The following is a 20,205-nucleotide window of genomic DNA, read 5'->3' as shown; positions in this document are numbered from 1 at the left end:
ATTTTTTGGGGCATCGTAGTTATAGTGGCAACTACAGTGGCAACTTTTTTCCTTGAAGTTGACAGGGTTCAATCCCCAGCCAATACAGACCGTGGAGAGGTATCTCGTCTCTTGTGACGGTCGAACACATCACAATTAGGCCACGTGTTCCAAACTCTACAGAAGTGTAAACCAGGCTTAGGGCAATTTCTTACTAGTTGGACGTCAGTAGGTGGTGTGGAAAGGTGAACCGTCCCTCGAAATGCTGTGTGATCATGGAGGCTGTTGTGGGCATTGGTGGTATAGTGGCAAGCATAGCTGCCTTCCAAGCAGTTGACCCGGGTTCGATTCCCGGCCAATGCAGAACCTTGAGAGAGATGTGTTTTATCTTGTGACTTTCAACCGCTTCCAGGCATTAAGAATGTCACCTGAGCTCCCGGACGAACGATCAGCATCGAGAAGAGCTCGGGGGAAACAACCTCACAACTGGGTAGCGTGGCCGAGCGGTCCAAGGCGCTGGATTTAGGCTCCAGTCTCTCCGGAGGCGTGGGTTCAAATCCCACCGCTGCCACTTTTGTAGGGTGCTAACGCCGTCACATTGCTTTGAAGTCAGTAAGTGGGTTTGAAAAAGTGAACTGTGGCTCGACATGTGCGATAGTATATGATTTTTTGGGGCATCGTATTTATAGTGGCAACTACAGTGGCAACTTTTTTCCTTGAAGTTGACGGGGTTCAATCCCCAGCCAATACAGACCGTGGAAAGGCATCTCGTCTCTTGTGACGGTCGATAGCATCACGATTAGGCCACGTGTTCCAAACTCCGCAGAAGTATAAACCAGGCTTAGGGCAATTTCTTACTAGTTGGACGTCAGTAGGTGGTGTGGAAAGGTGAACCGTCCCTCGAAATGCTGTGCGATCACGGAGGCTGTTGTGGGCATCGGTGGTTTAGCGGCAAGCATAGCTGCCTTCCAAGCAGATGACCAGGGTTCGATTCCTGGCCAATGCAGAACCTTGAGAGAGATTCAAATCATCTTTATTTCGCCATGTATACAGATACTAGGAATTTGATTTGGTATTCTCCATGCAGGCTATAGCATCACAAATAGAACAACAAGACAAAAAAGAAAAACAATACAAGGACAGATAGTACCAGTATGAGCAAAATAATAAATAAGAATGGAGGTAATGTTAAATAAAGCGCCGTAAAGTTCATTTCTAAGAGCTATTTAGGAGGGCTATTGTTAGATGTGTTTTATCTTGTGACGTTCAACCGCTTCCAGGCATTAAGAATGTCACGTGAGCTCCTCGACGATCGATCAGCTTTGGGAAGAGCCCTGGGGCTAAGACCTGACAAAGTGGTAGCGTGGCCGAGCGGTCCAAGGCGCTGGATTTAGGCTCCAGTCTCTCCGGAGGCGTGGGTTCAAATCCCACCGCTGCCACTTTTGTAGGGTGCTAACGCCGTCACATTGCTTTGAAGTCAGTAAGTGGGTTTGAAAAAGTGAACTGTGGCTCGACATGTGCGATAGTATATGATTTTTTGGGGCATCGTATTTATAGTGGCAACTACAGTGGCAACTTTTTTCCTTGAAGTTGACGGGGTTCAATCCCCAGCCAATACAGACCGTGGAAAGGCATCTCGTCTCTTGTGACGGTCGATAGCATCACGATTAGGCCACGTGTTCCAAACTCCGCAGAAGTATAAACCAGGCTTAGGGCAATTTCTTACTAGTTGGACGTCAGTAGGTGGTGTGGAAAGGTGAACCGTCCCTCGAAATGCTGTGCGATCACGGAGGCTGTTGTGGGCATCGGTGGTTTAGCGGCAAGCATAGCTGCCTTCCAAGCAGATGACCAGGGTTCGATTCCTGGCCAATGCAGAACCTTGAGAGAGATTCAAATCATCTTTATTTCGCCATGTATACAGATACTAGGAATTTGATTTGGTATTCTCCATGCAGGCTATAGCATCACAAATAGAACAACAAGACAAAAAAGAAAAACAATACAAGGACAGATAGTACCAGTATGAGCAAAATAATAAATAAGAATGGAGGTAATGTTAAATAAAGCGCCGTAAAGTTCATTTCTAAGAGCTATTTAGGAGGGCTATTGTTAGATGTGTTTTATCTTGTGACGTTCAACCGCTTCCAGGCATTAAGAATGTCACGTGAGCTCCTCGACGATCGATCAGCTTTGGGAAGAGCCCTGGGGCTAAGACCTGACAAAGTGGTAGCGTGGCCGAGCGGTCCAAGGCGCTGGATTTAGGCTCCAGTCTCTCCGGAGGCGTGGGTTCAAATCCCACCGCTGCCACTTTTGAAGGGTGCTAACGCCGTCACATTGCTTTGAAGTCAGTAAGTGGGTTTGAAAAAGTGAACTGTGGCTCGACATGTGCGATAGTATATGATTTTTTGGGGCATCGTATTTATAGTGGCAACTACAGTGGCAACTTTTTTCCTTGAAGTTGACGGGGTTCAATCCCCAGCCAATACAGACCGTGGAGAGGCATCTCGTCTCTTGTGACGGTCGATAGCATCACGATTAGGCCACGTGTTCCAAACTCCGCAGAAGTATAAACCAGGCTTAGGGCAATTTCTTACTAGTTGGACGTCAGTAGGTGGTGTGGAAAGGTGAACCGTCCCTCGAAATGCTGTGCGATCACGGAGGCTGTTGTGGGCATCGGTGGTTTAGCGGCAAGCATAGCTGCCTTCCAAGCAGATGACCAGGGTTTGATTCCTGGCCAATGCAGAACCTTGAGAGAGATGTGTTTTATCTTGTGACTTTCAACCGCTTCTAGGCATTAAGAATGTCACGTGAGCTCCCGGACCATCGATCAGCTTCGAGAAGAGCTCGGGAGGCAAAGACCTGACAACTGGGTAGTGTGGCCGAGCGGTCCAAGGCGCTGGATTAAGGCTCCAGTCTCTCCGGAGGCGTGGGTTCAAATCCCACCACTGCCACTTTTGTAGGGTGCTAACGCCGTCCCATTGCTTTGAAGTCAGTAAGTGGGTTTGAAAAAGTGAACTGTGGCTCGACATGTGCGATTGTATATGATTTTTTGGGGCATCGTAGTTATAGTGGCAACTACAGTGGCAACTTTTTTCCTTGAAGTTGACGGGGTTCAATCCCCAGCCAATACAGACCGTGGAGAGGTATCTCGTCTCTTGTGACGGTCGAACACATCACAATTAGGCCACGTGTTCCAAACTCCGCAGAAGTGTAAACCAGGCTTAGGGCAATTTCTTACTAGTTGGACGTCAGTAGGTGGTGTGGAAAGGTGAACCGTCCCTCGAAATGCTGTGCGATCACGGAGGCTGTTGTGGGCATCGGTGGTTTAGCGGCAAGCATAGCTGCCTTCCAAGCAGATGACCAGGGTTCAATTCCTGGCCAATGCAGAACCTTGAGAGAGATTCAAATCATCTTTATTTCGCCATGTATACAGATACTAGGAATTTGATTTGGTATTCTCCATGCAGGCTATAGCATCACAAATAGAACAACAAGACAAAAAAGAAAAACAATACAAGGACAGATAGTACCAGTATGAGCAAAATAATAAATAAGAATGGAGGTAATGTTAAATAAAGCGCCGTAAAGTTCATTTCTAAGAGCTATTTAGGAGGGCTATTGTTAGATGTGTTTTATCTTGTGACGTTCAACCGCTTCCAGGCATTAAGAATGTCACGTGAGCTCCTCGACGATCGATCAGCTTTGGGAAGAGCCCTGGGGCTAAGACCTGACAAAGTGGTAGCGTGGCCGAGCGGTCCAAGGCGCTGGATTTAGGCTCCAGTCTCTCCGGAGGCGTGGGTTCAAATCCCACCGCTGCCACTTTTGAAGGGTGCTAACGCCGTCACATTGCTTTGAAGTCAGTAAGTGGGTTTGAAAAAGTGAACTGTGGCTCGACATGTGCGATTGTATATGATTTTTTGGGGCATCGTAGTTATAGTGGCAACTACAGTGGCAACTTTTTTCCTTGAAGTTGACAGGGTTCAATCCCCAGCCAATACAGACCGTGGAGAGGTATCTCGTCTCTTGTGACGGTCGAACACATCACAATTAGGCCACGTGTTCCAAACTCTACAGAAGTGTAAACCAGGCTTAGGGCAATTTCTTACTAGTTGGACGTCAGTAGGTGGTGTGGAAAGGTGAACCGTCCCTCGAAATGCTGTGTGATCATGGAGGCTGTTGTGGGCATTGGTGGTATAGTGGCAAGCATAGCTGCCTTCCAAGCAGTTGATCCGGGTTCGATTCCCGGCCAATGCAGAACCTTGAGAGAGATGTGTTTTATCTTGTGACTTTCAACCGCTTCCAGGCATTAAGAATGTCACCTGAGCTCCCGGACGAACGATCAGCATCGAGAAGAGCACGGGGGAAACAACCTCACAACTGGGTAGCGTGGCCGAGCGGTCCAAGGCGCTGGATTTAGGCTCCAGTCTCTCCGGAGGCGTGGGTTCAAATCCCACCGCTGCCACTTTTGTAGGGTGCTAACGCCGTCACATTGCTTTGAAGTCAGTAAGTGGGTTTGAAAAAGTGAACTGTGGCTCGACATGTGCGATAGTATATGATTTTTTGGGGCATCGTATTTATAGTGGCAACTACAGTGGCAACTTTTTTCCTTGAAGTTGACGGGGTTCAATCCCCAGCCAATACAGACCGTGGAAAGGCATCTCGTCTCTTGTGACGGTCGATAGCATCACGATTAGGCCACGTGTTCCAAACTCCGCAGAAGTATAAACCAGGCTTAGGGCAATTTCTTACTAGTTGGACGTCAGTAGGTGGTGTGGAAAGGTGAACCGTCCCTCGAAATGCTGTGCGATCACGGAGGCTGTTGTGGGCATCGGTGGTTTAGCGGCAAGCATAGCTGCCTTCCAAGCAGATGACCAGGGTTCGATTCCTGGCCAATGCAGAACCTTGAGAGAGATTCAAATCATCTTTATTTCGCCATGTATACAGATACTAGGAATTTGATTTGGTATTCTCCATGCAGGCTATAGCATCACAAATAGAACAACAAGACAAAAAAGAAAAACAATACAAGGACAGATAGTACCAGTATGAGCAAAATAATAAATAAGAATGGAGGTAATGTTAAATAAAGCGCCGTAAAGTTCATTTCTAAGAGCTATTTAGGAGGGCTATTGTTAGATGTGTTTTATCTTGTGACGTTCAACCGCTTCCAGGCATTAAGAATGTCACGTGAGCTCCTCGACGATCGATCAGCTTTGGGAAGAGCCCTGGGGCTAAGACCTGACAAAGTGGTAGCGTGGCCGAGCGGTCCAAGGCGCTGGATTTAGGCTCCAGTCTCTCCGGAGGCGTGGGTTCAAATCCCACCGCTGCCACTTTTGAAGGGTGCTAACGCCGTCACATTGCTTTGAAGTCAGTAAGTGGGTTTGAAAAAGTGAACTGTGGCTCGACATGTGCGATAGTATATGATTTTTTGGGGCATCGTATTTATAGTGGCAACTACAGTGGCAACTTTTTTCCTTGAAGTTGACGGGGTTCAATCCCCAGCCAATACAGACCGTGGAGAGGCATCTCGTCTCTTGTGACGGTCGATAGCATCACGATTAGGCCACGTGTTCCAAACTCCGCAGAAGTATAAACCAGGCTTAGGGCAATTTCTTACTAGTTGGACGTCAGTAGGTGGTGTGGAAAGGTGAACCGTCCCTCGAAATGCTGTGCGATCACGGAGGCTGTTGTGGGCATCGGTGGTTTAGCGGCAAGCATAGCTGCCTTCCAAGCAGATGACCAGGGTTTGATTCCTGGCCAATGCAGAACCTTGAGAGAGATGTGTTTTATCTTGTGACTTTCAACCGCTTCTAGGCATTAAGAATGTCACGTGAGCTCCCGGACCATCGATCAGCTTCGAGAAGAGCTCGGGAGGCAAAGACCTGACAACTGGGTAGTGTGGCCGAGCGGTCCAAGGCGCTGGATTAAGGCTCCAGTCTCTCCGGAGGCGTGGGTTCAAATCCCACCACTGCCACTTTTGTAGGGTGCTAACGCCGTCCCATTGCTTTGAAGTCAGTAAGTGGGTTTGAAAAAGTGAACTGTGGCTCGACATGTGCGATTGTATATGATTTTTTGGGGCATCGTAGTTATAGTGGCAACTACAGTGGCAACTTTTTTCCTTGAAGTTGACGGGGTTCAATCCCCAGCCAATACAGACCGTGGAGAGGTATCTCGTCTCTTGTGACGGTCGAACACATCACAATTAGGCCACGTGTTCCAAACTCCGCAGAAGTGTAAACCAGGCTTAGGGCAATTTCTTACTAGTTGGACGTCAGTAGGTGGTGTGGAAAGGTGAACCGTCCCTCGAAATGCTGTGCGATCACGGAGGCTGTTGTGGGCATCGGTGGTTTAGCGGCAAGCATAGCTGCCTTCCAAGCAGATGACCAGGGTTCAATTCCTGGCCAATGCAGAACCTTGAGAGAGATTCAAATCATCTTTATTTCGCCATGTATACAGATACTAGGAATTTGATTTGGTATTCTCCATGCAGGCTATAGCATCACAAATAGAACAACAAGACAAAAAAGAAAAACAATACAAGGACAGATAGTACCAGTATGAGCAAAATAATAAATAAGAATGGAGGTAATGTTAAATAAAGCGCCGTAAAGTTCATTTCTAAGAGCTATTTAGGAGGGCTATTGTTAGATGTGTTTTATCTTGTGACGTTCAACCGCTTCCAGGCATTAAGAATGTCACGTGAGCTCCTCGACGATCGATCAGCTTTGGGAAGAGCCCTGGGGCTAAGACCTGACAAAGTGGTAGCGTGGCCGAGCGGTCCAAGGCGCTGGATTTAGGCTCCAGTCTCTCCGGAGGCGTGGGTTCAAATCCCACCGCTGCCACTTTTGAAGGGTGCTAACGCCGTCACATTGCTTTGAAGTCAGTAAGTGGGTTTGAAAAAGTGAACTGTGGCTCGACATGTGCGATTGTATATGATTTTTTGGGGCATCGTAGTTATAGTGGCAACTACAGTGGCAACTTTTTTCCTTGAAGTTGACAGGGTTCAATCCCCAGCCAATACAGACCGTGGAGAGGTATCTCGTCTCTTGTGACGGTCGAACACATCACAATTAGGCCACGTGTTCCAAACTCTACAGAAGTGTAAACCAGGCTTAGGGCAATTTCTTACTAGTTGGACGTCAGTAGGTGGTGTGGAAAGGTGAACCGTCCCTCGAAATGCTGTGTGATCATGGAGGCTGTTGTGGGCATTGGTGGTATAGTGGCAAGCATAGCTGCCTTCCAAGCAGTTGACCCGGGTTCGATTCCCGGCCAATGCAGAACCTTGAGAGAGATGTGTTTTATCTTGTGACTTTCAACCGCTTCCAGGCATTAAGAATGTCACCTGAGCTCCCGGACGAACGATCAGCATCGAGAAGAGCTCGGGGGAAACAACCTCACAACTGGGTAGCGTGGCCGAGCGGTCCAAGGCGCTGGATTTAGGCTCCAGTCTCTCCGGAGGCGTGGGTTCAAATCCCACCGCTGCCACTTTTGTAGGGTGCTAACGCCGTCACATTGCTTTGAAGTCAGTAAGTGGGTTTGAAAAAGTGAACTGTGGCTCGACATGTGCGATAGTATATGATTTTTTGGGGCATCGTATTTATAGTGGCAACTACAGTGGCAACTTTTTTCCTTGAAGTTGACGGGGTTCAATCCCCAGCCAATACAGACCGTGGAAAGGCATCTCGTCTCTTGTGACGGTCGATAGCATCACGATTAGGCCACGTGTTCCAAACTCCGCAGAAGTATAAACCAGGCTTAGGGCAATTTCTTACTAGTTGGACGTCAGTAGGTGGTGTGGAAAGGTGAACCGTCCCTCGAAATGCTGTGCGATCACGGAGGCTGTTGTGGGCATCGGTGGTTTAGCGGCAAGCATAGCTGCCTTCCAAGCAGATGACCAGGGTTTGATTCCTGGCCAATGCAGAACCTTGAGAGAGATTCAAATCATCTTTATTTCGCCATGTATACAGATACTAGGAATTTGATTTGGTATTCTCCATGCAGGCTATAGCATCACAAATAGAACAACAAGACAAAAAAGAAAAACAATACAAGGACAGATAGTACCAGTATGAGCAAAATAATAAATAAGAATGGAGGTAATGTTAAATAAAGCGCCGTAAAGTTCATTTCTAAGAGCTATTTAGGAGGGCTATTGTTAGATGTGTTTTATCTTGTGACGTTCAACCGCTTCCAGGCATTAAGAATGTCACGTGAGCTCCTCGACGATCGATCAGCTTTGGGAAGAGCCCTGGGGCTAAGACCTGACAAAGTGGTAGCGTGGCCGAGCGGTCCAAGGCGCTGGATTTAGGCTCCAGTCTCTCCGGAGGCGTGGGTTCAAATCCCACCGCTGCCACTTTTGTAGGGTGCTAACGCCGTCACATTGCTTTGAAGTCAGTAAGTGGGTTTGAAAAAGTGAACTGTGGCTCGACATGTGCGATAGTATATGATTTTTTTGGGGGCATCGTATTTATAGTGGCAACTACAGTGGCAACTTTTTTCCTTGAAGTTGACGGGGTTCAATCCCCAGCCAATACAGACCGTGGAAAGGCATCTCGTCTCTTGTGACGGTCGATAGCATCACGATTAGGCCACGTGTTCCAAACTCCGCAGAAGTATAAACCAGGCTTAGGGCAATTTCTTACTAGTTGGACGTCAGTAGGTGGTGTGGAAAGGTGAACCGTCCCTCGAAATGCTGTGCGATCACGGAGGCTGTTGTGGGCATCGGTGGTTTAGCGGCAAGCATAGCTGCCTTCCAAGCAGATGACCAGGGTTCGATTCCTGGCCAATGCAGAACCTTGAGAGAGATTCAAATCATCTTTATTTCGCCATGTATACAGATACTAGGAATTTGATTTGGTATTCTCCATGCAGGCTATAGCATCACAAATAGAACAACAAGACAAAAAAGAAAAACAATACAAGGACAGATAGTACCAGTATGAGCAAAATAATAAATAAGAATGGAGGTAATGTTAAATAAAGCGCCGTAAAGTTCATTTCTAAGAGCTATTTAGGAGGGCTATTGTTAGATGTGTTTTATCTTGTGACGTTCAACCGCTTCCAGGCATTAAGAATGTCACGTGAGCTCCTCGACGATCGATCAGCTTTGGGAAGAGCCCTGGGGCTAAGACCTGACAAAGTGGTAGCGTGGCCGAGCGGTCCAAGGCGCTGGATTTAGGCTCCAGTCTCTCCGGAGGCGTGGGTTCAAATCCCACCGCTGCCACTTTTGAAGGGTGCTAACGCCGTCACATTGCTTTGAAGTCAGTAAGTGGGTTTGAAAAAGTGAACTGTGGCTCGACATGTGCGATTGTATATGATTTTTTGGGGCATCGTAGTTATAGTGGCAACTACAGTGGCAACTTTTTTCCTTGAAGTTGACAGGGTTCAATCCCCAGCCAATACAGACCGTGGAGAGGTATCTCGTCTCTTGTGACGGTCGAACACATCACAATTAGGCCACGTGTTCCAAACTCTACAGAAGTGTAAACCAGGCTTAGGGCAATTTCTTACTAGTTGGACGTCAGTAGGTGGTGTGGAAAGGTGAACCGTCCCTCGAAATGCTGTGTGATCATGGAGGCTGTTGTGGGCATTGGTGGTATAGTGGCAAGCATAGCTGCCTTCCAAGCAGTTGACCCGGGTTCGATTCCCGGCCAATGCAGAACCTTGAGAGAGATGTGTTTTATCTTGTGACTTTCAACCGCTTCCAGGCATTAAGAATGTCACCTGAGCTCCCGGACGAACGATCAGCATCGAGAAGAGCTCGGGGGAAACAACCTCACAACTGGGTAGCGTGGCCGAGCGGTCCAAGGCGCTGGATTTAGGCTCCAGTCTCTCCGGAGGCGTGGGTTCAAATCCCACCGCTGCCACTTTTGTAGGGTGCTAACGCCGTCACATTGCTTTGAAGTCAGTAAGTGGGTTTGAAAAAGTGAACTGTGGCTCGACATGTGCGATAGTATATGATTTTTTGGGGCATCGTATTTATAGTGGCAACTACAGTGGCAACTTTTTTCCTTGAAGTTGACGGGGTTCAATCCCCAGCCAATACAGACCGTGGAAAGGCATCTCGTCTCTTGTGACGGTCGATAGCATCACGATTAGGCCACGTGTTCCAAACTCCGCAGAAGTATAAACCAGGCTTAGGGCAATTTCTTACTAGTTGGACGTCAGTAGGTGGTGTGGAAAGGTGAACCGTCCCTCGAAATGCTGTGCGATCACGGAGGCTGTTGTGGGCATCGGTGGTTTAGCGGCAAGCATAGCTGCCTTCCAAGCAGATGACCAGGGTTTGATTCCTGGCCAATGCAGAACCTTGAGAGAGATTCAAATCATCTTTATTTCGCCATGTATACAGATACTAGGAATTTGATTTGGTATTCTCCATGCAGGCTATAGCATCACAAATAGAACAACAAGACAAAAAAGAAAAACAATACAAGGACAGATAGTACCAGTATGAGCAAAATAATAAATAAGAATGGAGGTAATGTTAAATAAAGCGCCGTAAAGTTCATTTCTAAGAGCTATTTAGGAGGGCTATTGTTAGATGTGTTTTATCTTGTGACGTTCAACCGCTTCCAGGCATTAAGAATGTCACGTGAGCTCCTCGACGATCGATCAGCTTTGGGAAGAGCCCTGGGGCTAAGACCTGACAAAGTGGTAGCGTGGCCGAGCGGTCCAAGGCGCTGGATTTAGGCTCCAGTCTCTCCGGAGGCGTGGGTTCAAATCCCACCGCTGCCACTTTTGAAGGGTGCTAACGCCGTCACATTGCTTTGAAGTCAGTAAGTGGGTTTGAAAAAGTGAACTGTGGCTCGACATGTGCGATTGTATATGATTTTTTGGGGCATCGTAGTTATAGTGGCAACTACAGTGGCAACTTTTTTCCTTGAAGTTGACAGGGTTCAATCCCCAGCCAATACAGACCGTGGAGAGGTATCTCGTCTCTTGTGACGGTCGAACACATCACAATTAGGCCACGTGTTCCAAACTCTACAGAAGTGTAAACCAGGCTTAGGGCAATTTCTTACTAGTTGGACGTCAGTAGGTGGTGTGGAAAGGTGAACCGTCCCTCGAAATGCTGTGTGATCATGGAGGCTGTTGTGGGCATTGGTGGTATAGTGGCAAGCATAGCTGCCTTCCAAGCAGTTGACCCGGGTTCGATTCCCGGCCAATGCAGAACCTTGAGAGAGATGTGTTTTATCTTGTGACTTTCAACCGCTTCCAGGCATTAAGAATGTCACCTGAGCTCCCGGACGAACGATCAGCATCGAGAAGAGCTCGGGGGAAACAACCTCACAACTGGGTAGCGTGGCCGAGCGGTCCAAGGCGCTGGATTTAGGCTCCAGTCTCTCCGGAGGCGTGGGTTCAAATCCCACCGCTGCCACTTTTGTAGGGTGCTAACGCCGTCACATTGCTTTGAAGTCAGTAAGTGGGTTTGAAAAAGTGAACTGTGGCTCGACATGTGCGATAGTATATGATTTTTTGGGGCATCGTATTTATAGTGGCAACTACAGTGGCAACTTTTTTCCTTGAAGTTGACGGGGTTCAATCCCCAGCCAATACAGACCGTGGAAAGGCATCTCGTCTCTTGTGACGGTCGATAGCATCACGATTAGGCCACGTGTTCCAAACTCCGCAGAAGTATAAACCAGGCTTAGGGCAATTTCTTACTAGTTGGACGTCAGTAGGTGGTGTGGAAAGGTGAACCGTCCCTCGAAATGCTGTGCGATCACGGAGGCTGTTGTGGGCATCGGTGGTTTAGCGGCAAGCATAGCTGCCTTCCAAGCAGATGACCAGGGTTCGATTCCTGGCCAATGCAGAACCTTGAGAGAGATTCAAATCATCTTTATTTCGCCATGTATACAGATACTAGGAATTTGATTTGGTATTCTCCATGCAGGCTATAGCATCACAAATAGAACAACAAGACAAAAAAGAAAAACAATACAAGGACAGATAGTACCAGTATGAGCAAAATAATAAATAAGAATGGAGGTAATGTTAAATAAAGCGCCGTAAAGTTCATTTCTAAGAGCTATTTAGGAGGGCTATTGTTAGATGTGTTTTATCTTGTGACGTTCAACCGCTTCCAGGCATTAAGAATGTCACGTGAGCTCCTCGACGATCGATCAGCTTTGGGAAGAGCCCGGGGGCTAAGACCTGACAAAGTGGTAGCGTGGCCGAGCGGTCCAAGGCGCTGGATTTAGGCTCCAGTCTCTCCGGAGGCGTGGGTTCAAATCCCACCGCTGCCACTTTTGAAGGGTGCTAACGCCGTCACATTGCTTTGAAGTCAGTAAGTGGGTTTGAAAAAGTGAACTGTGGCTCGACATGTGCGATAGTATATGATTTTTTGGGGCATCGTATTTATAGTGGCAACTACAGTGGCAACTTTTTTCCTTGAAGTTGACGGGGTTCAATCCCCAGCCAATACAGACCGTGGAGAGGCATCTCGTCTCTTGTGACGGTCGATAGCATCACGATTAGGCCACGTGTTCCAAACTCCGCAGAAGTATAAACCAGGCTTAGGGCAATTTCTTACTAGTTGGACGTCAGTAGGTGGTGTGGAAAGGTGAACCGTCCCTCGAAATGCTGTGCGATCACGGAGGCTGTTGTGGGCATCGGTGGTTTAGCGGCAAGCATAGCTGCCTTCCAAGCAGATGACCAGGGTTTGATTCCTGGCCAATGCAGAACCTTGAGAGAGATGTGTTTTATCTTGTGACTTTCAACCGCTTCCAGGCATTAAGAATGTCACGTGAGCTCCTCGACGATTGATCAGCTTTGGGAAGAGCCCGGGGGCTAAGACCTGACAACGTGGTAGCGTGGCCGAGCGGTCCAAGGCGCTGGATTTAGGCTCCAGTCTCTCCGGAGGCGTGGGTTCAAATCCCACCGCTGCCACTTTTGTAGGGTGCTAACGCCGTCACATTGCTTTGAAGTCAGTAAGTGGTTTTGAAAAAGTTAACTGTGGCTCGACTTGTGTGATTGTATATGATATTTTGGGGCATCGTAGGTTTAGTGGCAACTACAGAGGCAACTTTTTTCCTTGAAGTTGACGGGGTTCAATCCCCAGCCAATACAGACCGTGGAGAGGTATCTCGTCTCTTGTGACGGTCGAACACATCACAATTAGGCCACGTGTTCCAAACTCCGCAGAAGTGTAAACCAGGCTTAGGGCGATTTCTTACTAGTTGGACGTCAGTAGGTGGTGTGGAAAGGTGAACCGTCCCTCGAAATGCTGTGCGATCACGGAGGCTGTTGTGGGCATCGGTGGTTTAGCGGCAAGCATAGCTGCCTTCCAAGCAGATGACCAGGGTTCGATTCCTGGCCAATGCAGAACCTTGAGAGAGAATCAAATAATCTTTATTTCGCCATGTATACAGATACTAGGAATTTGATTTGGTATTCTCCATGCAGGCTATAGCATCACAAATAGAACAACAAGACAAAAAAGAAAAACAATACAAGGACAGATAGTACCAGTATGAGCAAAATAATAAATAAGAATGGAGGTAATGTTAAATAAAGCGCCGTAAAGTTCATTTCTAAGAGCTATTTAGGAGGGCTATTGTTAGATGTGTTTTATCTTGTGACGTTCAACCGCTTCCAGGCATTAAGAATGTCACGTGAGCTCCTCGACGATCGATCAGCTTTGGGAAGAGCCCGGGGGCTAAGACCTGACAAAGTGGTAGCGTGGCCGAGCGGTCCAAGGCGCTGGATTTAGGCTCCAGTCTCTCCGGAGGCGTGGGTTCAAATCCCACCGCTGCCACTTTTGAAGGGTGCTAACGCCGTCACATTGCTTTGAAGTCAGTAAGTGGGTTTGAAAAAGTGAACTGTGGCTCGACATGTGCGATAGTATATGATTTTTTGGGGCATCGTATTTATAGTGGCAACTACAGTGGCAACTTTTTTCCTTGAAGTTGACGGGGTTCAATCCCCAGCCAATACAGACCGTGGAGAGGCATCTCGTCTCTTGTGACGGTCGATAGCATCACGATTAGGCCACGTGTTCCAAACTCCGCAGAAGTATAAACCAGGCTTAGGGCAATTTCTTACTAGTTGGACGTCAGTAGGTGGTGTGGAAAGGTGAACCGTCCCTCGAAATGCTGTGCGATCACGGAGGCTGTTGTGGGCATCGGTGGTTTAGCGGCAAGCATAGCTGCCTTCCAAGCAGATGACCAGGGTTTGATTCCTGGCCAATGCAGAACCTTGAGAGAGATGTGTTTTATCTTGTGACTTTCAACCGCTTCCAGGCATTAAGAATGTCACGTGAGCTCCCGGACCATCGATCAGCTTCGAGAAGAGCTCGGGAGGCAAAGACCTGACAACTGGGTAGTGTGGCCGAGCGGTCCAAGGCGCTGGATTAAGGCTCCAGTCTCTCCGGAGGCGTGGGTTCAAATCCCACCACTGCCACTTTTGTAGGGTGCTAACGCCGTCCCATTGCTTTGAAGTCAGTAAGTGGGTTTGAAAAAGTGAACTGTGGCTCGACATGTGCGATTGTATATGATTTTTTGGGGCATCGTAGTTATAGTGGCAACTACAGTGGCAACTTTTTTCCTTGAAGTTGACGGGGTTCAATCCCCAGCCAATACAGACCGTGGAGAGGTATCTCGTCTCTTGTGACGGTCGAACACATCACAATTAGGCCACGTGTTCCAAACTCCGCAGAAGTGTAAACCAGGCTTAGGGCGATTTCTTACTAGTTGGACGTCAGTAGGTGGTGTGGAAAGGTGAACCGTCCCTCGAAATGCTGTGCGATCATGGAGGCGGTTGTGGGCATTGGTGGTATAGTGGCAAGCATAGCTGCCTTCCAAGCAGTTGACCCGGGTTCGATTCCCGGCCAATGCAGAACCTTGAGAGAGATGTGTTTTATCTTGTGACTTTCAACCGCTTCCAGGCATTAAGAATGTCACGTGAGCTCCTCGACGATTGATCAGCTTTGGGAAGAGCCCGGGGGCTAAGACCTGACAACGTGGTAGCGTGGCCGAGCGGTCCAAGGCGCTGGATTTAGGCTCCAGTCTCTCCGGAGGCGTGGGTTCAAATCCCACCGCTGCCACTTTTGTAGGGTGCTAACGCCGTCACATTGCTTTGAAGTCAGTAAGTGGTTTTGAAAAAGTTAACTGTGGCTCGACTTGTGTGATTGTATATGATATTTTGGGGCATCGTAGGTTTAGTGGCAACTACAGAGGCAACTTTTTTCCTTGAAGTTGACGGGGTTCAATCCCCAGCCAATACAGACCGTGGAGAGGTATCTCGTCTCTTGTGACGGTCGAACACATCACAATTAGGCCACGTGTTCCAAACTCCGCAGAAGTGTAAACCAGGCTTAGGGCGATTTCTTACTAGTTGGACGTCAGTAGGTGGTGTGGAAAGGTGAACCGTCCCTCGAAATGCTGTGCGATCACGGAGGCTGTTGTGGGCATTGGTGGTATAGTGGCAAGCATAGCTGCCTTCCAAGCAGATGACCAGGGTTCGATTCCTGGCCAATGCAGAACCTTGAGAGAGAATCAAATAATCTTTATTTCGCCATGTATACAGATACTAGGAATTTGATTTGGTATTCTCCATGCAGGCTATAGCATCACAAATAGAACAACAAGACAAAAAAGAAAAACAATACAAGGACAGATAGTACCAGTATGAGCAAAATAATAAATAAGAATGGAGGTAATGTTAAATAAAGCGCCGTAAAGTTCATTTCTAAGAGCTATTTAGGAGGGCTATTGTTAGATGTGTTTTATCTTGTGACGTTCAACCGCTTCCAGGCATTAAGAATGTCACGTGAGCTCCTCGACGATCGATCAGCTTTGGGAAGAGCCCTGGGGCTAAGACCTGACAAAGTGGTAGCGTGGCCGAGCGGTCCAAGGCGCTGGATTTAGGCTCCAGTCTCTCCGGAGGCGTGGGTTCAAATCCCACCACTGCCACTTTTGTAGGGTGCTAACGCCGTCCCATTGCTTTGAAGTCAGTAAGTGGGTTTGAAAAAGTGAACTGTGGCTCGACATGTGCGATTGTATATGATTTTTTGGGGCATCGTAGTTATAGTGGCAACTACAGTGGCAACTTTTTTCCTTGAAGTTGACGGGGTTCAATCCCCAGCCAATACAGACCGTGGAGAGGTATCTCGTCTCTTGTGACGGTCGAACACATCACAATTAGGCCACGTGTTCCAAACTCCGCAGAAGTGTAAACCAGGCTTAGGGCGATTTCTTACTAGTTGGACGTCAGTAGGTGGTGTGGAAAGGTGAACCGTCCCTCGAAATGCTGTGCGATCATGGAGGCGGTTGTGGGCATTGGTGGTATAGTGGCAAGCATAGCTGCCTTCCAAGCAGTTGACCCGGGTTCGATTCCCGGCCAATGCAGAACCTTGAGAGAGATGTGTTTTATCTTGTGACTTTCAACCGCTTCCAGGCATTAAGAATGTCACGTGAGCTCCTCGACGATTGATCAGCTTTGGGAAGAGCCCGGGGGCTAAGACCTGACAACGTGGTAGCGTGGCCGAGCGGTCCAAGGCGCTGGATTTAGGCTCCAGTCTCTCCGGAGGCGTGGGTTCAAATCCCACCGCTGCCACTTTTGTAGGGTGCTAACGCCGTCACATTGCTTTGAAGTCAGTAAGTGGTTTTGAAAAAGTTAACTGTGGCTCGACTTGTGTGATTGTATATGATATTTTGGGGCATCGTAGGTTTAGTGGCAACTACAGAGGCAACTTTTTTCCTTGAAGTTGACGGGGTTCAATCCCCAGCCAATACAGACCGTGGAGAGGTATCTCGTCTCTTGTGACGGTCGAACACATCACAATTAGGCCACGTGTTCCAAACTCCGCAGAAGTGTAAACCAGGCTTAGGGCGATTTCTTACTAGTTGGACGTCAGTAGGTGGTGTGGAAAGGTGAACCGTCCCTCGAAATGCTGTGCGATCACGGAGGCTGTTGTGGGCATTGGTGGTATAGTGGCAAGCATAGCTGCCTTCCAAGCAGATGACCAGGGTTCGATTCCTGGCCAATGCAGAACCTTGAGAGAGAATCAAATAATCTTTATTTCGCCATGTATACAGATACTAGGAATTTGATTTGGTATTCTCCATGCAGGCTATAGCATCACAAATAGAACAACAAGACAAAAAAGAAAAACAATACAAGGACAGATAGTACCAGTATGAGCAAAATAATAAATAAGAATGGAGGTAATGTTAAATAAAGCGCCGTAAAGTTCATTTCTAAGAGCTATTTAGGAGGGCTATTGTTAGATGTGTTTTATCTTGTGACGTTCAACCGCTTCCAGGCATTAAGAATGTCACGTGAGCTCCTCGACGATCGATCAGCTTTGGGAAGAGCCCTGGGGCTAAGACCTGACAAAGTGGTAGCGTGGCCGAGCGGTCCAAGGCGCTGGATTTAGGCTCCAGTCTCTCCGGAGGCGTGGGTTCAAATCCCACCACTGCCACTTTTGTAGGGTGCTAACGCCGTCCCATTGCTTTGAAGTCAGTAAGTGGGTTTGAAAAAGTGAACTGTGGCTCGACATGTGCGATTGTATATGATTTTTTGGGGCATCGTAGTTATAGTGGCAACTACAGTGGCAACTTTTTTCCTTGAAGTTGACAGGGTTCAATCCCCAGCCAATACAGACCGTGGAGAGGTATCTCGTCTCTTGTGACGGTCGAACACATCACAATTAGGCCACGTGTTCCAAACTCCGCAGAAGTGTAAACCAGGCTTAGGGCGATTTCTTACTAGTTGGACGTCAGTAGGTGGTGTGGAAAGGTGAACCGTCCCTCGAAATGCTGTGCGATCATGGAGGCGGTTGTGGGCATTGGTGGTATAGTGGCAAGCATAGCTGCCTTCCAAGCAGTTGACCCGGGTTCGATTCCCGGCCAATGCAGAACCTTGAGAGAGATGTGTTTTATCTTGTGACTTTCAACCGCTTCCAGGCATTAAGAATGTCACGTGAGCTCCTCGACGATTGATCAGCTTTGGGAAGAGCCCGGGGGCTAAGACCTGACAACGTGGTAGCGTGGCCGAGCGGTCCAAGGCGCTGGATTTAGGCTCCAGTCTCTCCGGAGGCGTGGGTTCAAATCCCACCGCTGCCACTTTTGTAGGGTGCTAACGCCGTCACATTGCTTTGAAGTCAGTAAGTGGTTTTGAAAAAGTTAACTGTGGCTCGACTTGTGTGATTGTATATGATATTTTGGGGCATCGTAGGTTTAGTGGCAACTACAGAGGCAACTTTTTTCCTTGAAGTTGACGGGGTTCAATCCCCAGCCAATACAGACCGTGGAGAGGTATCTCGTCTCTTGTGACGGTCGAACACATCACAATTAGGCCACGTGTTCCAAACTCCGCAGAAGTGTAAACCAGGCTTAGGGCGATTTCTTACTAGTTGGACGTCAGTAGGTGGTGTGGAAAGGTGAACCGTCCCTCGAAATGCTGTGCGATCACGGAGGCTGTTGTGGGCATCGGTGGTTTAGCGGCAAGCATAGCTGCCTTCCAAGCAGATGACCAGGGTTTGATTCCTGGCCAATGCAGAACCTTGAGAGAGATGTGTTTTATCTTGTGACTTTCAACCGCTTCCAGGCATTAAGAATGTCACGTGAGCTCCTCGACGATCGATCAGCTTTGGGAAGAGCCCTGGGGCTAAGACCTGACAAAGTGGTAGCGTGGCCGAGCGGTCCAAGGCGCTGGATTTAGGCTCCAGTCTCTCCGGAGGCGTGGGTTCAAATCCCACCGCTGCCACTTTTGAAGGGTGCTAACGCCGTCACATTGCTTTGAAGTCAGTAAGTGGGTTTGAAAAAGTGAACTGTGGCTCGACATGTGCGATTGTATATGATTTTTTGGGGCATAGTAGTTATAGTGGCAACTACAGTGGCAACTTTTTTCCTTGAAGTTGACAGGGTTCAATCCCCAGCCAATACAGACCGTGGAGAGGTATCTCGTCTCTTGTGACGGTCGAACACATCACAATTAGGCCACGTGTTCCAAACTCTACAGAAGTGTAAACCAGGCTTAGGGCAATTTCTTACTAGTTGGACGTCAGTAGGTGGTGTGGAAAGGTGAACCGTCCCTCGAAATGCTGTGTGATCATGGAGGCTGTTGTGGGCATTGGTGGTATAGTGGCAAGCATAGCTGCCTTCCAAGCAGTTGACCCGGGTTCGATTCCCGGCCAATGCAGAACCTTGAGAGAGATGTGTTTTATCTTGTGACTTTCAACCGCTTCCAGGCATTAAGAATGTCACCTGAGCTCCCGGACGAACGATCAGCATCGAGAAGAGCTCGGGGGGCTAGGGTTAGGGTTTGGGTTAGGGTGGAGTTAAAAAGAAAAACTGGATGGTCTTAAAAAGCGCGGGCCTATCATTTCTGTGTTTAAAAAAATATATAACAAAGGACAGGAGGGAAAACAGAAATACAAAAAAATGTGTTGTGAAATAATGTGTGTGTTTTCTTTTACAGGTGCTGTGTGGTGGTGGCTGAGTGGATGGTGCTGAGGATTGGAGGACCAAGGTAGGTGTTGTTGAATTTGTTCTTTAGTGTGTAGATCTATGTGCCAGTATGTAAGTGTGTGCGTGTGTATGGATATATAGTCAGGTAAGTTATGTGTGTGTATATTACTTTAGGTCATGTATGCGTAAGAATATGTATGAGTGTGTACATGTATATGTTCCAAAGTGTTGTGAAGTAATGTGTTTGTTCTTTTACAGATGCTGTGTGACGATGGATGAGTGGATGGTGCTGATCAAGGTAAGTGTTAATTTATTTATTGAGTGAAGCAGGTCTTGTATGAGATGAAGAGTGTTATGTTTTTTCATTCAGTCCCAGGGGTGTAATTGTGTTTAACTGTGTGATCCATTTTCTTTCGGCGTGTTTCCGCTGTCCACTGGACCACCTGGACCCCGACTCCACACCAGATATGATGAGGTGAGTGACGGGGTGCTCCTGGAAGTGTGTGACGAGTGTTGTTTGTAGGTGTGCCCGTGAGATGTTGTATAGGTGTTGTTTGAGCCTAGTGTCTATTGATGAACCGGTTTCTCCTATGTAGTGTTTGTGACAGAGGGTGCAGGTGATGATGTATACTGCATTGGAGGTTTGTAAGGTGAGGTTGTCCGGGACTGGAGCTGATGTGTGACTGTGAGGGTTTGTAATGAATTTTCTGTATTTATAATGAAGTGTATGAGGTTTGGCTGCTGGAGAGGGCATGGTGCTGAATTTGGTGTGTATGAGTATGTCCTTTAAGCTTTTATTTTTCCTGTATGCTGA

General features: G+C 47.9%; 34 non-coding genes across 34 annotated transcripts; all 34 read left to right on the top strand.

The window, feature by feature from the left end:
- Nucleotides 1-270: 270 nt before the first annotated feature.
- trnag-ucc (transfer RNA glycine (anticodon UCC)) lies at nt 271-342 on the top strand. The gene has a single exon. It is a non-coding gene; the product is annotated as a tRNA-Gly (tRNA).
- Nucleotides 343-468: 126 nt separating this feature from the next.
- On the top strand, nt 469-550 carry trnal-uag (transfer RNA leucine (anticodon UAG)). Its single transcript has one exon. It is a non-coding gene; the product is annotated as a tRNA-Leu (tRNA).
- A 786-nt stretch (nt 551-1,336) lies between these two features.
- trnal-uag (transfer RNA leucine (anticodon UAG)) lies at nt 1,337-1,418 on the top strand. Its single transcript has one exon. It is a non-coding gene; the product is annotated as a tRNA-Leu (tRNA).
- Nucleotides 1,419-2,204: 786 nt separating this feature from the next.
- On the top strand, nt 2,205-2,286 carry trnal-uag (transfer RNA leucine (anticodon UAG)). Its single transcript has one exon. It is a non-coding gene; the product is annotated as a tRNA-Leu (tRNA).
- Nucleotides 2,287-2,848: 562 nt separating this feature from the next.
- trnal-aag (transfer RNA leucine (anticodon AAG)) lies at nt 2,849-2,930 on the top strand. Its single transcript has one exon. It is a non-coding gene; the product is annotated as a tRNA-Leu (tRNA).
- A 786-nt stretch (nt 2,931-3,716) lies between these two features.
- On the top strand, nt 3,717-3,798 carry trnal-uag (transfer RNA leucine (anticodon UAG)). The gene has a single exon. It is a non-coding gene; the product is annotated as a tRNA-Leu (tRNA).
- A 363-nt stretch (nt 3,799-4,161) lies between these two features.
- On the top strand, nt 4,162-4,233 carry trnag-ucc (transfer RNA glycine (anticodon UCC)). The gene has a single exon. It is a non-coding gene; the product is annotated as a tRNA-Gly (tRNA).
- A 126-nt stretch (nt 4,234-4,359) lies between these two features.
- trnal-uag (transfer RNA leucine (anticodon UAG)) lies at nt 4,360-4,441 on the top strand. The gene has a single exon. It is a non-coding gene; the product is annotated as a tRNA-Leu (tRNA).
- Nucleotides 4,442-5,227: 786 nt separating this feature from the next.
- Nucleotides 5,228-5,309, top strand: trnal-uag (transfer RNA leucine (anticodon UAG)). The gene has a single exon. It is a non-coding gene; the product is annotated as a tRNA-Leu (tRNA).
- A 562-nt stretch (nt 5,310-5,871) lies between these two features.
- trnal-aag (transfer RNA leucine (anticodon AAG)) lies at nt 5,872-5,953 on the top strand. Its single transcript has one exon. It is a non-coding gene; the product is annotated as a tRNA-Leu (tRNA).
- A 786-nt stretch (nt 5,954-6,739) lies between these two features.
- On the top strand, nt 6,740-6,821 carry trnal-uag (transfer RNA leucine (anticodon UAG)). Its single transcript has one exon. It is a non-coding gene; the product is annotated as a tRNA-Leu (tRNA).
- A 363-nt stretch (nt 6,822-7,184) lies between these two features.
- trnag-ucc (transfer RNA glycine (anticodon UCC)) lies at nt 7,185-7,256 on the top strand. Its single transcript has one exon. It is a non-coding gene; the product is annotated as a tRNA-Gly (tRNA).
- Nucleotides 7,257-7,382: 126 nt separating this feature from the next.
- trnal-uag (transfer RNA leucine (anticodon UAG)) lies at nt 7,383-7,464 on the top strand. The gene has a single exon. It is a non-coding gene; the product is annotated as a tRNA-Leu (tRNA).
- Nucleotides 7,465-8,250: 786 nt separating this feature from the next.
- Nucleotides 8,251-8,332, top strand: trnal-uag (transfer RNA leucine (anticodon UAG)). Its single transcript has one exon. It is a non-coding gene; the product is annotated as a tRNA-Leu (tRNA).
- A 788-nt stretch (nt 8,333-9,120) lies between these two features.
- On the top strand, nt 9,121-9,202 carry trnal-uag (transfer RNA leucine (anticodon UAG)). The gene has a single exon. It is a non-coding gene; the product is annotated as a tRNA-Leu (tRNA).
- A 363-nt stretch (nt 9,203-9,565) lies between these two features.
- On the top strand, nt 9,566-9,637 carry trnag-ucc (transfer RNA glycine (anticodon UCC)). The gene has a single exon. It is a non-coding gene; the product is annotated as a tRNA-Gly (tRNA).
- A 126-nt stretch (nt 9,638-9,763) lies between these two features.
- Nucleotides 9,764-9,845, top strand: trnal-uag (transfer RNA leucine (anticodon UAG)). Its single transcript has one exon. It is a non-coding gene; the product is annotated as a tRNA-Leu (tRNA).
- A 786-nt stretch (nt 9,846-10,631) lies between these two features.
- On the top strand, nt 10,632-10,713 carry trnal-uag (transfer RNA leucine (anticodon UAG)). Its single transcript has one exon. It is a non-coding gene; the product is annotated as a tRNA-Leu (tRNA).
- A 363-nt stretch (nt 10,714-11,076) lies between these two features.
- trnag-ucc (transfer RNA glycine (anticodon UCC)) lies at nt 11,077-11,148 on the top strand. Its single transcript has one exon. It is a non-coding gene; the product is annotated as a tRNA-Gly (tRNA).
- Nucleotides 11,149-11,274: 126 nt separating this feature from the next.
- trnal-uag (transfer RNA leucine (anticodon UAG)) lies at nt 11,275-11,356 on the top strand. Its single transcript has one exon. It is a non-coding gene; the product is annotated as a tRNA-Leu (tRNA).
- A 786-nt stretch (nt 11,357-12,142) lies between these two features.
- On the top strand, nt 12,143-12,224 carry trnal-uag (transfer RNA leucine (anticodon UAG)). The gene has a single exon. It is a non-coding gene; the product is annotated as a tRNA-Leu (tRNA).
- A 561-nt stretch (nt 12,225-12,785) lies between these two features.
- On the top strand, nt 12,786-12,867 carry trnal-uag (transfer RNA leucine (anticodon UAG)). The gene has a single exon. It is a non-coding gene; the product is annotated as a tRNA-Leu (tRNA).
- A 786-nt stretch (nt 12,868-13,653) lies between these two features.
- Nucleotides 13,654-13,735, top strand: trnal-uag (transfer RNA leucine (anticodon UAG)). The gene has a single exon. It is a non-coding gene; the product is annotated as a tRNA-Leu (tRNA).
- Nucleotides 13,736-14,297: 562 nt separating this feature from the next.
- Nucleotides 14,298-14,379, top strand: trnal-aag (transfer RNA leucine (anticodon AAG)). The gene has a single exon. It is a non-coding gene; the product is annotated as a tRNA-Leu (tRNA).
- Nucleotides 14,380-14,742: 363 nt separating this feature from the next.
- Nucleotides 14,743-14,814, top strand: trnag-ucc (transfer RNA glycine (anticodon UCC)). The gene has a single exon. It is a non-coding gene; the product is annotated as a tRNA-Gly (tRNA).
- A 126-nt stretch (nt 14,815-14,940) lies between these two features.
- On the top strand, nt 14,941-15,022 carry trnal-uag (transfer RNA leucine (anticodon UAG)). Its single transcript has one exon. It is a non-coding gene; the product is annotated as a tRNA-Leu (tRNA).
- Nucleotides 15,023-15,808: 786 nt separating this feature from the next.
- On the top strand, nt 15,809-15,890 carry trnal-uag (transfer RNA leucine (anticodon UAG)). Its single transcript has one exon. It is a non-coding gene; the product is annotated as a tRNA-Leu (tRNA).
- Nucleotides 15,891-16,253: 363 nt separating this feature from the next.
- Nucleotides 16,254-16,325, top strand: trnag-ucc (transfer RNA glycine (anticodon UCC)). Its single transcript has one exon. It is a non-coding gene; the product is annotated as a tRNA-Gly (tRNA).
- A 126-nt stretch (nt 16,326-16,451) lies between these two features.
- On the top strand, nt 16,452-16,533 carry trnal-uag (transfer RNA leucine (anticodon UAG)). The gene has a single exon. It is a non-coding gene; the product is annotated as a tRNA-Leu (tRNA).
- A 786-nt stretch (nt 16,534-17,319) lies between these two features.
- trnal-uag (transfer RNA leucine (anticodon UAG)) lies at nt 17,320-17,401 on the top strand. The gene has a single exon. It is a non-coding gene; the product is annotated as a tRNA-Leu (tRNA).
- A 363-nt stretch (nt 17,402-17,764) lies between these two features.
- Nucleotides 17,765-17,836, top strand: trnag-ucc (transfer RNA glycine (anticodon UCC)). The gene has a single exon. It is a non-coding gene; the product is annotated as a tRNA-Gly (tRNA).
- A 126-nt stretch (nt 17,837-17,962) lies between these two features.
- Nucleotides 17,963-18,044, top strand: trnal-uag (transfer RNA leucine (anticodon UAG)). Its single transcript has one exon. It is a non-coding gene; the product is annotated as a tRNA-Leu (tRNA).
- Nucleotides 18,045-18,605: 561 nt separating this feature from the next.
- On the top strand, nt 18,606-18,687 carry trnal-uag (transfer RNA leucine (anticodon UAG)). Its single transcript has one exon. It is a non-coding gene; the product is annotated as a tRNA-Leu (tRNA).
- Nucleotides 18,688-19,050: 363 nt separating this feature from the next.
- Nucleotides 19,051-19,122, top strand: trnag-ucc (transfer RNA glycine (anticodon UCC)). Its single transcript has one exon. It is a non-coding gene; the product is annotated as a tRNA-Gly (tRNA).
- The last annotated feature ends 1,083 nt before the right edge of the window (nt 19,123-20,205 follow it).

This window comes from Osmerus mordax, chromosome 11 (assembly GCF_038355195.1).
Source record: "Osmerus mordax isolate fOsmMor3 chromosome 11, fOsmMor3.pri, whole genome shotgun sequence".
NCBI lineage: Eukaryota > Metazoa > Chordata > Actinopteri > Osmeriformes > Osmeridae > Osmerus > Osmerus mordax.
Note: the sequence above shows the minus strand (reverse complement) of the source record. Positions and strands in the feature narration are given on the sequence as shown.